This window comes from Tachypleus tridentatus, chromosome 11, assembly GCF_004210375.1.
Source record: "Tachypleus tridentatus isolate NWPU-2018 chromosome 11, ASM421037v1, whole genome shotgun sequence".
Classification (NCBI taxonomy): Eukaryota; Metazoa; Arthropoda; class Merostomata; order Xiphosura; family Limulidae; genus Tachypleus; species Tachypleus tridentatus.
In genome coordinates, this window is record NC_134835.1 from 31,484,535 (window position 1) to 31,499,170 (window position 14,636).

A 14,636-nucleotide genomic window follows, 5' to 3' on the forward strand; every position below is an offset into this window, starting at 1 on the left:
AATATGGGCTGTCATGTAGTTACAACAAACGTGGGTTGTCGTGTAAGTATAACAGACGTGGGTTGTTATTTACGTATAACTGTAGAAGCGAGCGATTTATCGTGACTGGATAATAGGGGAGAATCTCTACATTTCGAATTTATTTGTAAGATCTGAAGAAACACGATCCTGAACTTAAATCTCACCATATGTATATTTATATTTCCAGAAATGATTACATAAAAAAACATCTACAGTAAAAATCATCTAACATATATCGTGGTACTCAGATTTTCCTCATTTCTTGTCATTGTAAAAGTTAATAAAGCAACACATATTCTTCATTTTCTATTACATGGTTCTGTTAACTTAGAGCATTTCTTATAAGAAAATTGTGTGAATGGTTAATTTGAGGATATTTATTATTTTACAAAAGTTAAAGCACTGGATGCTCATGTTACTGACGTCGAATAAAAAAGTGCTCAGGTATCAATGTTGCAAATATGAAGACATGAGCAAATTCGCTTATTAAAGAGAAACTGTCGAAGCAGACGTCTACGTACATAATCAGCCCTACTTACCCTATGGTTGCTAACGACTTAGTGCATGTTGAACTTTGTGCGACAAGCTTTTATTGGGAAAACCGTGAGGAAATCGACAACACTGCAGTTCGGCTGGAACTGTGTTCATCTGTTATCGATTTTCATCACCAAACGAAATGCTCACTTACCATTTCAAATTTTACTGCAAACTAACTATATAAAGGTGGATGTGCTTGAAGATGAAATTACGTTATCGCGTGCCCTAATTCTCCAACAAGTAGGCCTAGCGAAGTTGGATGTAATGAAAAATACAAACAAGTAGTGGCGACAGGCAATAGTGATGTTTACATTGGTATGTATAGAGGCACGTGTCTCTCGATAGATACGAATACGATGCGACGGTTTTTTTTTTTCTAATTCAAACTATGCTTTTGAATATGATGTTACCTACCTTTCTAAAGGTTTGTGGGCAGCTAAAGGAAATAAGCATAATGATAGACATAGTGTTTACAGGTGGTCAAATTTAACTTTGCCCTATCGTTGCTCAACAGAATACGTTTGGGTATTGGAAATGTAAGTCGTAAAATGTGTACTGTTAGAAATACACTGTTTCTCTCCTTTTCAAGGCAATTAGGCCACAAGTTTATTTCTGTTTCAGCAGTTTATCATGTTTATTTATTTTACGTGACTTGTTTTTTAAGTAACTTTCTGTTTTAGTAATTTGTGGGGTTCCGTTTAAAGTCGATTAAGGCCAGAAGACACTATATTTTAGGGTGCTTAGTATTTTGTGGTGTTCCTTTTTAAGTCGATTTAGGCTAGAAGACACATTATAGTTTAATAGTTTGTTATGAGAATTTTTCAAGATGATTTAACCAATATGTCTCCTCTTATTTTAGCTGTTCACGTTGTCCTTTTTTTTAATGAATTAACCATAAATCGCTTCGTTTTTCAGTAACATCTTTACTGAAATCTTTACTTAATCACATAAGCCACTAGTAAAGTCTGAGTTTGAGATAAGAGAATGAATATATATTAAATCCAGAAAGGATAAGACCAATATAATTGTAATACTTATGTCTATCAGTGAGACAGCTGTAATCTTGAGGGCTTACAGAGTCATAATCGACTGTTCGATTCCTGTAATTGGCACAGTGCAGATTGCCCGTTATGCAGCTTTGCACTTAAGACGAATAAACAAGCACTCAATCATTATGTATGAAAACTTAAAATAGTTTTTCTAGACATGGTAGCAGCATTTTGTTCGTAACAGGAAAATATGAACACTAGATCCAGAAGATGCGAGATACTTTTGCAAATAAGATAGTTTTAATTTATGTCACGTTTTATGGGATCTCTGCATCAAGTCTAATGCATAAGGAATTTAAACTGCATTAGGAAAATCACATTGAGGCTGGGGAATATATATTAATAACAGCACTAAATAGTAGAAATAGACGCGGTTAAAATATATTTTTTTCAGTTTACATGATAAAAATAATTTGATTTAAGATTCGTCTACAGTCTCAAGCCTCCAAGTGGTTCAGCGGTAACTATGGAAACCTACAACACTAAAAATCGGTGAACGCAGCACAGTTGTGCTCACCAACAAACAAACAAAAGAAATAAAATTATTTTTGTCGTGTAAACTAAAAAAAAGGTTGCTGATTTTAACTGTGTTTATTTATGATTTTACACAAGTGTTGAAGACTAATTTTACTTATTTTATATTTAGAAATAAAATAAATAAGGTTTCAAACCTTTAAATGTGACGTATGAAAACATACACTAAGCAACCGATTAAACCCTAAGTTTTAGAAAATGATAATTTATTATATTAATTACATGCAATAAGAATCACAAAGTCAAACAAAAAAGTTACAAAATGATTTTGTCATATGATTGAACGATAAAGAAGATATTGAGCCACCCAGTTGAACGTAATGTCTGCACGAAATATAGTAAACCATTTAACCAAATACTTGAACACTACAAACACAGAGATAATTTAAGCATATAGCCCTCCAGCGGCATACTGGCACGTCTGCAAAAGTACAACGCTAAAATCCGGCTTTCGATACCCGTGTTGGACAGAGCACAGATACCCCATCGTGTGTCTCTGTGCTTATTTACAAATAAAACTTCAAGCAAATAACTGAAGATTTTAATCTATTAGAAAAGACCAAATAAAAAGCAAAATTTCCGTAAAAAGTTTAGATAAAAATTGAGTGTAAAAACTTGACATTAGAAGTTAGGGCAAGAAATAGGCATTAATAGTTTAAAACTAGAGACTATTTAAATAGCTAAAAGACCTCATTTGGAAAGAAAAGTGCGAAAGAAAATATCCTAGTTTGCCTTTGGAGAAAGAAATCAAGTCAAATGGACAATAACAAAAGAAGTTAAATTTATATAAACATATAAAAGCAATAAAAACTGAAGACGTTAATAACAATATTCGTATGTTTAAGAAATGTTTCGTCATGAAAACAATTTTTTAAGTTTTTTCAATAAAGGTTAACCTTTCTTAAGACCCGGCATGGCCAGCTGGGATAAGGCGTTCGACTCGTAACCTGAGGGTCGCGAGTTCGAATCCCCGTCGTACCGAACATGCTCGCCCTTTCAGCCGTGGGGCGTTATAAAGTGACGGTCAATCCCACTATTCGTTGGTAAAAAGAGTAGCCCAAGAATTGGCGGTGGGTGGTGATGACTATCTGCCTTCCCTCTAGTCTTACACTGCTAAATTAAGGACGTCTAGTGCAGATAGCCCTCGTGTAGCTTTGCGCGAAATTAAAGAAAACAAAAAAAGAACTTCTTTTTAGAGAAACTTTAATTTTTAGGAGGAAAGATAATAAAAGACAGTTAAGGTCGTGAAAAGCTTACGAAAGAGTTCTCAGATGAGCCGCACCTAAGGATGGGGTTAAGGGCTACCATGGAGGATCACATCTCCAAAAGCATTAGAGTTTCACGAGTTGTAATCGAATCGAAAATTCATGGAACGAAGTCAAAGATGGACAAGTCTAACTTTATTTATCATTGCTTTTGTTGTCAAGCGTGAAGCCACTAAATGTGCTGTGTGTAATTTACCTACCACAGGCATCGAAACCTCGACTTTAGTGTTGTGAGCCGCTTTTTATTATTATTATTTGCAACAAGTATATATCACCGCATTTCTGAAACATATTTTAAGAGATTGCTGAATAATTAATTTACATGATCATGTACATTACTAGCGAAGTAAGACTTTACAAAGCTGATAATATGATCAAAACAATTTCAAAGTCACTGGTGATTATTATATCATGTTATGTAAGGAAAGGATGTGATGTTTAACTAATTATTATATCATGTTATGTAAAGAAAGGATGTGATGTTTAACTAATTATTATATCATGTTATGTAAAAGCAGGATGTGATGTTTAATTAATTGTTATATCATGTTGTGTAAAAAAAGGATGTGATGTTTAACTAATTATTGTATCACGTTATGTAAGGAAAGGATGTGATGTTTAACTAATTATTATATAACGTTAAGTAAAGAAAGGATGTGATGTTTAACTAATTATCATATTACGCTAGGGAAGGGTATGATGTTTAACTAATTATTATATTACGCTAGGCAAGGGTATGATGCTTAACTAATTATTATATTACGCTAGGGAAGGGTATGATGTTTAACTAATTATTATATTACGCTAGGTAAGGGTATGATGTTTAACTAATCATTATATTATGCTAGGTAAGAGTATGATGTTTAACTAATCATTATATTATGCAAGGTAAGAGTATGATGTTTAACTAATCATTATATTATGCAAGGTAAGGGTATGATGTTTAACTAAGGGTATGATGTTTAACTAAGGGTATGATGTTTAACTAATCATTATACTACGCTAGGTAAGGGTATGATGTTTAACTAATCATTATACTACGCTAGGTAAGGGTATGATGTTTAACTAATCATTATACTACGCTAGGTAAGGGTATGATGTTTAACTAAGGGTATGATGTTTAACTAATCATTATACTACGCTAGGTAAGGGTATGATGTTTAACTAATCATTATACTATGCTAGGTAAGGGTATGATGTTTAACTAATCATTATACTATGCTAGGTAAGGGTATGATGTTTAACTAATCATTACATTATGCTAGGTAAGGGTATGATGTTTAACTAATCATTATATTATGCTAGGTAAGGGTATGATGTTTAACTAATCATTATTTTATGCAAGGTAAGGGTATGATGTTTAACTAATCATTATATTATGCTAGATAAGGGTATGATCTTTAACTAATCATTATATTATGCAAGGTAAGGGTATGATGTTTAACTAATCATTATATTATGCTAGGTAAGGGTATGATGTTTAACTAATCATTATATTATGCTAGGTAAGGGTATGATGTTTAACTAATCATTATATTATGCTAGGTAAGGGTATGATGTTTAACTGATCATTATATTATGCTAGGTAAGGGTATGATGTTTAACTAATCATTATATTATGCAAGGTAAGGGTATGATGTTTAACTAATCATTATATTATACAAGGTAAGGGTATGATGTTTAACTAATCATTATATTACGCTAGGTAAGGGTATGATGTTTAACTAATCATTATATTATGCAAGGTAAGGGTATGATGTTTAACTAATCATTATATTATGCTAGGTAAGGGTATGATGTTTAACTGATCATTATATTACGCTAGGTAAGGGTATGATCTTTAACTAACCATTATATTATGCTAGGTAAGGGTATGATGTTTAACTAATCATTATATTATGCTAGGTAAGGGTATGATGTTTAACTAAGGGTATGATGTTTAACTAATCATTACATTATGCTAGGTAAGGGTATGATGTTTAACTAATCATTATATTATGCTAGGTAAGGGTATGATGTTTAACTGATCATTATATTACGCTAGGTAAGGGTATGATGTTTAACTAAGGGTATGATGTTTAACTAATCATTATATTACGCTAGGTAAGGGTATGATGTTTAACTAATCATTATATTATGCTAGGTAAGAGTATGATGTTTAACTAATCATTATATTATGCTAGGTAAGAGTATGATGTTTAACTAATCATTATATTATGCTAGGTAAGGGTATGATGTTTAACTTTTTTGACTAAGTTTCTCTTATCACTTCTTCATACACTCTTCAGTTATTATGGCGAGAATTCCGTCCTCTGACATATTACTAATCGTAAACGGATCGAATGTATTAAATCGTTGGTAAAATCAAAATGAGGACGTGTAGTATAACAAGATGATTGAAGTAACGATGGTAACTTTACAGCATGGTAAATCAGTTAGTTACCTTTAAAGAAGAGAACACAAAGCAAACTGTAGTAATCGAATATATTTTATAGAGAAAATTATGATAACCACATTATTAGTTGAGTAAAAAGCACAAAGACAACCAAGTTATACATCTGGAAGAAAAGATTGGGCCAGACAACCGATTTATACATCTAGAAGAAAAGATTGGGCCAGACAATCGATTTATACATCTAGAAGTAAAGACTGGGCCAGACAACCGAGTTATACAACTGGAAGAAAAGATTGGGCCAGACAACCGAGTTATACAACTGGAAGAAAAGATTGGGCCAGACAACCGAGTTATACAACTGGAAGAAAAGATTGGGCCAGACAACCGAGTTATGCAACTGGAAGAAAAGATTGGGCCAGACAACCGAGTTATACAACTGGAAGAAAAGATTGGGCCAGACAACCGAGTTATATAACTGGAAGAAAAGATTGGGCCAGACAACCGAGTTATACAACTGGAAGAAAAGATTGGGCCAGACAACTGAGTTATACAACTGGAAGAAAAGATTGGGCCAGACAACTGAGTTATATAACTGGAAGAAAAGATTGGGCCAGACAACCGAGTTATACAACTGGAAGAAAAGATTGGGCCAGACAACCGAGTTATATAACTGGAAGAAAAGATTGGGCCAGACAACCGAGTTATACAACTGGAAGAAAAGATTGGGCCAGACAACCGAGTTATACAACTGGAAGAAAAGATTGGGCCAGACAACCGAGTTATATAACTGGAAGAAAAGATTGGGCCAGACAACCGAGTTATACAACTGGAAGAAAAGATTGGGCCAGACAACCGAGTTATATAACCGTAAGAAAAGACTGGGCCAGACAACCGAGTTATAAATCCGGAAGAAAAAACTGGGCCAGACAACCGAGTTATACCTCCGGAAGAAAAGATTGGGCCAGACAACCGAGTTATACATCCGGAAGAAAAGATTGGGCTAGACAACCGAGTTATACAACCGTAAGAAAAGATTGGGCCAGACAACCGAGTTATATAACCGTAAGAAAAGACTGGGCCAGACAACCGAGTTATAAATCCGGAAGAAAAAACTGGGCCAGACAACCGAGTTATACCTCCGGAAGAAAAGATTGGGCCAGACAACCGAGTTATACATCCGGAAGAAAAGATTGGGCCAGACAACCGAGTTATATAACCGTAAGAAAAGACTGGGCCAGACAACCGAGTTATAAATCCGGAAGAAAAAACTGGGCCAGACAACCGAGTTATACCTCCGGAAGAAAAGATTGGGCCAGACAACCGAGTTATACATCCGGAAGAAAAGATTGGGCTAGACAACCGAGTTATACATTTGGAAGAAAAGATTGGGCGTAAATATTTATAGTTAACATAATTTTTATAGAAATATGAAACATTCTTTTAGTAAAATCTCTTCATTTGTTCAATTCCGTGTGAACCTGCACATGGACTATTTGCACTGGGTATATTTAGTTTTGAAGTTATAGAACAGATGGAAAGCAGCTAATCAACACGACGCACCGAAAACTCTTCAGAATCTCTTGCCAGACCGAATAGCAGGACATGGTGATCGCTCCTATAGCATACCCATAACTCCATAATATGGAACATTGACTCTTACTAAGTACCCATGTATCCATAATGTTGAGAAATCGCTTTATAGCGTACCCATGGCTTCATAATGTGGAGCACTGGCTCTTAAAGCGTACCCATGGCTCCATAATATGAAGCAATCGCTCTTATAATGTACCTATGGATCCAAAATTGGCTCAGTCACTATTATAACGTAGCCATGGCTTCATAGCTCGTAGCAACATTTTTTTTGTTTTATCGGTAACCTCAGAACAAACGTCTTTCACGCTAACCAATGGGCCTCTTTCTACCCTAATCAACTCTGAAGTAAATCGAAAATTGGAGAATTTACTTTATTTGTGAAGGTTAAATGTTAAGCCTATTACAGGGTTACAACAAAGACCTCAGAGACACTGAATTATACTTTGATAAGACGAAAATACGGACACAGTAGATGTGAAATTCTAATGATCAGTGAGTGTCGTCCACATTTACAGAATATTGTTCTTATATATATACATGATAACGTAAAAACTTGAGCCAAGGCATGGCTAAGCGTGTTAAGGCGTTCGACTCGTAATCCAAGGGACGCGGGTTCGAATCACGGTCGCACCAAACATGCTCGCCCTCCCAACCGTGAGGGCGTTATAATGAGACAGTCAATCCCACTATTCGTTGGTAAAAGAGTAGCCTAAGAGTTGGCGGTGGGTGGTGATGACTAGCTGCCTTCCATCTAGTCTTACACTGCTAAATTAAGGACGGCTAGCGTAGATAGTCCTCGAGTAGCTTTGAGCGAAATTCAGAAAACAAAAACCAAACGTAAAAACTTACAGTCGTCCTATGTAAATGTATTTTCCACTGACTTACCTTGCCAGGAATAACAATACATGATCTAACCAGATTAATACCATCTAGAAACTAAGATTAGTACACTAAAAAAAAGCTGTAGTTAGAAGTGCCTGTTTTTGTACTACTGTTCGTTTACAGTAGCTTTTCAGTCGTCTACCATACCGTTTAATGACAGTTTTCAGATCAAACACCGGTTTTCGAATAATTCCTCCTGTTATTTTATTAATTCAGAAAACATTGATCGCGTTACGCTAATTAAATATACTAAGGCCTGTTGGTTCTCGATCGATCTTACGACATGACATCGAACATCCATGTATCTACGAGTCTCTCAATTTTTTATTACGTATATTCTTAAATTAAAACTTTTAATTATCATTTCTAGGATTGCATATTTAATGCTCAGAAACCAACTTGAAAAAATAAAAATGATCATTAACATAATTAGAAGAAAATCCAATTTTAGACGTAAGAAACCTCCGTTTATAGACGTTATTATGAAGATTTACCGTTCATGTACATGTAATTTGACATTATCAAATGAAAAGCCTGAAAGTTCATGCGATTACCCTACTGCTGCCTTGTGTACTCGAACTTACCTAGTAAAAATAATGCACCGTATTACCCTACTGCTGCTTTGTGTACGAACTTACCTAGTAAAAATAATGCACTGTATTACCCTACTGCTGCCTTGTATACGAACTTAACTAGTAAAAATAATGTACTGTATTACCCTACTGATGCCTTGTGTAGGAACTTACCTAGTAAAAATAATGCACTGTATTACCCTACTGCTGCCTTGTGTACGAACTTACCTAGTAAAAATAATGCACTGTATTACACTACTGCTGCCTTGTGTACGAACTTACTTAGTAAAAATAATGCACTGTATTACCCTACTGCTGCCTTGTGTACGAACTTACCTAGTTAAAATAATACACTGTATTACCCTACTGCTGCCTTGTGTACGAACTTACCTAGTAAAAATAATGCACCGTATTACCCTACTGCTGCCTTGTGTACGAACTTACCTAGTAAAAATAATGCACTGTATTACCCTACTGCTGCCTTGTGTACGAACTTACCTAGTAAAAATAATGCACTGTATTACCCTACTGCTGCCTTGTGTACGAACTTACCTAGTAAAAATAATGCACTGTATTACCCTACTGCTGCCTTGTGTACGAACTTACCTAGTAAAAATAATGCACCTGTATTACCCTACTGCTGCCTTGTGTACGAACTTACCTAGTAAAAATAATGCAACTGTATTACCCTAATGCTGCCTTGTGTAATGAACTTACCTAGTAAAAATAATGCACTGTATTACCCTACTGCTGCCTTGTGTAATGAACTTACCTAGTAAAAAATAATGCACTGTATTACCCTACTGCTGCCTTGTGTACGAACTTACCTAGTAAAAATAATGCACTGTATTACCTTAATGTTTCCTTGTGTACGAACTTACGTAATAAAAATAATACACTGTATTACCCTACTGCTGCCTTGTGTACGAACTTACGTAATAAAAATAATACACTGTATTACCCACTGCTGCCTTGTGTACGAACTTACCTAGTAAAAATAATGCACCGTATTACCCTACTGCTGCTTTGTGTAATGAACTTACCTAGTAAAAAATAATGCAACCGTATTACCCTACTGCTGTTTTGTGTACGAACTAACCTAGTAAAAATAATACACTGTATTACTTTACTGCTGCCTTGTGTAATGAACTTACCTAGTAAAAAAATAATGCACTGTATTACCCTACTGCTGCCTTGTGTACTCGAACTTACCTAGTAAAAATAATGCACTGTATTACCCTACTGCTGCCTTGTGTACGAACTTACCTAGTAAAAATAATGCACTGTATTACCTTAATGTTTCCTTGTGTAATGAACTTACCTAGTAAAAAAAAATAATGCAACTGTATTACCCTACTGCTGCCTTGTGTACGAACTTACCTAGTAAAAATAATGCACTGTATTACCCTACTGCTGCCTTGTGTATGAACTTACCTAGTGAACTTACCTAGTAAAAATAATGCACTGTATTACCCTACTGCTGCCTTGTGTAATGAACTATAACCTAGTAAAAATAATACACTGTATTACCCTACTGCTGCCCTTGTGTAATGAACTTACCTAGTAAAAAATAATGCACTGTATTACCCTACTGCTGCCTTGTGTAATGAACTAACCTAGTAAAAATAATACACTGTATTACCCTACTGCTGCCTTGTGTACGAACTTACCTAGTAAAAATAATGCACCGTTTTACCCTACTGCTACCTTGTGTACGAACTAACCTAGTAAAAATAATACACTGTATTATCCTACTGCTGCCTTGTGTACGAACTTACCTAGTAAAAATAATGCACCGTATTACCCTACTGCTGCCTTGTGTACGAATTACTTAGTAAAAATAATGCACTGTATTACCCTACTGCTGCCTTGTGTACTCGAACTTACCTAGTAAAAATAATAATGCACTGTATTACCCTACTGCTGCTTTGTGTAATGAACTTACCTAGTAAAATAATGCACTGTATTACCCTACTGCTGCCTTGTGTAATGAACTTACCTAGTAAAAATAATGCACTGTATTACCCTACTGCTGCTTTGTGTACGAACTTACCTAGTAAAAATAATGCACTGTATTACCCTACTGCTGCTTTGTGTACGAACTTACCTAGTAAAAATAATGCACTGTATTACCCTACTGCTGCCTTGTGTACGAACTTACCTAGTAAAAATAATGCACTGTATTACCTTAATGTTTCCTTGTGTACGAACTTACCTAGTAAAAATAATGCACCGTATTACCCTACTGCTGCCTTGTGTACAAACTTACCTAGTAAAAATAATGCACTGTATTACCTTAATGTTTCCTTGTGTACGAACTTACCTAGTAAAAATAATGCACTGTATTACCCTACTGCTGCCTTGTGTACAAACTTACCTAGTAAAAATAATGCACTGTATTACCCTACTGCTGCCTTGTGTACGAACTTACCTAGTAAAAATAATGCACTGTATTACCCTACTGCTGCTTTGTGTACGAACTAACCTAGTAAAAATAATGCACCGTTTTACCCTACTGCTGCCTTGTGTACGAACTTACCTACTAAAAATAATGCACTGTATTACCTTAATGTTTTCTTGTGTACGAACTTACCTAGTAAAAATAATGCACCGTATTACCCTACTGCTGCCTTGTGTACGAACTTACCTAGTAAAAATAATGCACTGTATTACCCTACTGCTGCCTTGTGTAATGAACTTACCTAGTAAAAAATAATACACTGTATTACCCCTACTGCTGCCTTGTGTAATGAACTTACCTAGTAAAAATAATGCACTGTATTACCCTACTGCTGCCTTGTGTAATGAACTTACCTAGTAAAAATAATGCACTGTATTACCCTACTGCTGCCTTGTGTAATGAACTGCTGCCTTGTGTAATGAACTTACCTAGTAAAAAATAATGCACTGTATTACCCTACTGCTGCCTTGTGTAATGAACTTACCTAGTAAAAATAATGCACTGTATTACCCTACTGCTGCCTTGTGTAATGAACTTACCTAGTAAAATAATGCACTGTATTACCCTACTGCTGCCTTGTGTAATGAACTTACCTAGTAAAAAATAATGCACTGTATTACCCTACTGCTGCCTTGTGTAATGAACTTACCTAGTAAAAATAATGCACCGTATTACCCTACTGCTGCCTTGTGTACGAACTAACCTAGTAAAAATAATACACTGTATTACCCTACTGCTGCCTTGTGTACGAACTTACCTAGTAAAAATAATGCACCGTATTACCCTACTGCTGCTTTGTGTACGAACTTACCTAGTAAAAATAATGCACTGTATTACCCTACTGCTGCCTTGTGTACGAACTTACCTAGTAAAAATAATGCACTGTATTACCCTACTGCTGCCTGTATTACCCTGTATTACTGCTGCTGCTTTGTGTAATGAACTTACCTAGTAAAAAATAGTAAAAATGCAATAATGCACCGTATTACCCTACTGCTGCCTTGTGTACGAACTTACCTAGTAAAAATAATGCACTGTATTACCCTACTGCTGCTGAACTTGCCCCTACTGCTGCTTGTGTAATGAACTTACCTAGTAAAAATAATGCACTGTATTACCCTACTGCTGCTTTGTGTAATGAACTTACCTAGTAAAAAATAATGCACTGTATTACCCTACTGCTGCCTTGTGTAATGAACTAACCTAGTAAAAATAATACACTGTATTACCCTACTGCTGCCTTGTGTAAAAAATAATGAACTTACCCTAGTAAAAATAATGCACTGTATTACCCTACTACTGCTGCCCTTGTGTAATGAACCCTAGTGCACTGTATTACCCTACTGCTGCCTTGTGTATGAACTTACCTAGTAAAAATAATGCACTGTATTACCCTACTGCTGCCTTGTGTACGAACTTACCTAGTAAAAATAATGCACCGTTTTACCCTACTGCTGCCTTGTGTACGAACTAACCTAGTAAAAATAATACACTGTATTATCCTACTGCTGCCTTGTGTAATGAACTTACCTAGTAAAAAATAATAATGCACCGTAAAAAATTACCCTACTGCTGCCTTGTGTAATGAACTTACCTAGTAAAAAATGCAATGCTGCCTTGTGTACTGTATAATGCACTGTATTACCCTACTGCTGCCTTGTGTAATGAACTTACCTAGTAAAAAATAATGCACCGTATTACCCTACTGCTGCTTTGTGTAATGAACTTACCTAGTAAAAAAAATAATGCAACCGTATTACCCTAGCTAAAAATAATAATGCATTACCCTACTGCTGCCTTGTGTAATGAACTTACCTAGTAAAAATAATGCACTGTATTACCCTACTGCTGCTTTGTGTACGAACTTACCTAGTAAAAATAATGCACCGTATTACCCTACTGCTGCCTTGTGTAATGAACTTACCTAGTAAAAAATAATGTAACTGTATTACTGCACTGCCTTGTGCAGCCTTGTAATGAACTTACCTAGTAAAAATAATGCACTGTATTACCTAGTAAAAAAATAATGCACTGTATTACCCTACTGCTGCTTTGTGTAATGAACTTACCTAGTAAAAAATAATGCACTGTATTATTACCCTACTGCTGCTTTGTGTAATGAACTTACCTAGTAAAAAAAATAAACTTACCTAGTTACCCTACTGCTGCCTTGTGTAATGAACTTACCTAGTAAAAAATAATGCAACTGTATTACCCTACTGCTGCTTGTGTAATGAACTTACCTAGTAAAAATAATACACTGTATTACCCTACTGCTGCCTTGTGTACTCGAACTTACCTAGTAAAAATAATGCACCGTTTTACCCTACTGCTGCCTTGTGTACGAACTAACCTAGTAAAAATAATACACTGTATTATCCTACTGCTGCTTTGTGTACGAACTTACCTAGTAAAAATAATGCACCGTATTACCCTACTGCTGCCTTGTGTACGAATTACTTAGTAAAAATAATGCACTGTATTACCCTACTGCTGCCTTGTGTACTCGAACTTACCTAGTAAAAATAATGCACCGTATTACCCTACTGCTGCTTTGTGTACCAACTTACCTAGTAAAAATAATGCACCGTATTACCCTACTGCTGTCTTGTGTACTCGAACTTACCTAGTAAAAATAATGCACTGTATTACCCTACTGCTGCTTTGTGTACGAACTTACCTAGTAAAAATAATGCACCGTATTACCCTACTGCTGCTTTGTGTACGAACTTACCTAGTAAAAATAATGCACCGTATTACCCTACTGCTGCCTTGTGTACGAACTTACCTAGTAAAAATAATGCACTGTATTACCCTACTGCTGCTTTGTGTACTCGAACTTACCTAGTAAAAAATAATGCAACTGTATTACCCTACTGCTGCTTTGTGTAATGAACTTACCTAGTAAAATAATGCACCGTATTACCCTACTGCTGCCTTGTGTAATGAACTTACCTAGTAAAAATAATGCACTGTATTACCCTACTGCTGCTTTGTGTACGAACTTACCTAGTAAAAATAATGCACCGTATAACGCTACTGCTGCCTTGTGTACGAACTTACCTAATAAAAGTATTGCACTGCGTATTACCCTACTGCTGCCTTGTGTACTCGAACTTACCTAGTAAAAATAATGCACCGTATTACACTACTGCTGCCTTGTGTACGAAGATATTTCTACGTGAATCAGAGATTGCACCAAAGTTTGCTCTCTAGCTTGCTGTTAAGCCTTGTTTTTATAATTAGTTATTTATAACAGCGTGTTAAGAATACATTTATATCCACCTTTTAGAATTCTAAATAAATATTCTCAAATGAATGTTTCCT